Raw genomic sequence first — 968 nt, forward strand, 5'->3', positions numbered from 1 at the left:
TTGGGTACTTGTGGCTAGGGAAACTACCCATGAATAAGTACAGATAGATTAGTCCACAAATGCTCACTTTCCTTGCATTTTGGATTTAACACGGATCGGATATAACAGGACTTTTTCTCTACTCCCACCATCCCTATTATAACAGGTTTCCACTGTAAAGGCTACCTAAATAACTTGATGAGCGCTTGATTCCACCGCGTCGAGACACACATATTACATTTAAAGCCTATCTTTAAAACAAACCAATTTGCGCACGGATAGTAACGTTGTCTATCATTCGCGTTTTCTCCAAACAGGCCAAGGAAAACCATCATGTGACTCAGCTTGCATCGAGATCTATGCTCCGATTTGCGGCTCCGATGGTACGACTTACGACAATCCCTGCTACTTTGATTTGGCCAACTGCAGGAAAAAAGAAGGCGACAAAATCACAGTAGCCAAAGTTGGCAGGTGTGAGCCGGACACTATAGATCTTCTACCTATAACAGGATAAATCTAAATCTGAACTTGACCGGTACCTTACGACAGATTGATTAAAATTTTTTTATCCCCTTTAATTTGTTCTTATTTTGATCTTTTTTGTTATGTCTTATGTCGTCGGCCCGTTGTTCAAATGTATTGGGCCCCCAAATTGTTTTTCCTTTTATAATGCAGGTTCTAAACATGTGTATCAGTTTTTAGTTTTATGGGCTCAAGAAATATTTTGTGGACACTCAAATAATTGGCGATGGGATATTCATAATGCAGGTATAATAAAAAAAAAAAAAAATAACCATTTGTTTTTGTTTTTCTTTCTCTACTGAAATTATTTTTCTTTCTGGGCTTAGTGGGCCTACATTTGCACATTTGCTGACGATGTGTAGATCGATTAGCAGTGGTATTGACTGGCGTCAATATAAGCTGAAACTGTGGTAGTTGACGTCACTGGTATACTACAGTCTACGGCACTCGATGGCGTCATTGGTATA

The 968-nt window shown here is 38.9% G+C and overlaps 1 long non-coding RNA gene across 1 annotated transcript in view; it reads left to right on the forward strand.

Annotated features, from left to right (window-relative positions):
• LOC106011306 overlaps window positions 1-557 on the forward strand; it is a 6,573-nt gene extending 6,016 nt beyond the window's left edge. The window contains exon 2 of the long non-coding RNA XR_001184716.2: window positions 297-557. This is a non-coding gene — a long non-coding RNA (uncharacterized LOC106011306). The remainder of the gene's footprint in view (window positions 1-296) is intronic.
• Window positions 558-968: the final 411 nt, after the last annotated feature.

The sequence above is a fragment of the Aplysia californica genome, unplaced genomic scaffold (genome assembly GCF_000002075.1).
Source record: "Aplysia californica isolate F4 #8 unplaced genomic scaffold, AplCal3.0 scaffold00087, whole genome shotgun sequence".
NCBI lineage: Eukaryota > Metazoa > Mollusca > Gastropoda > Aplysiida > Aplysiidae > Aplysia > Aplysia californica.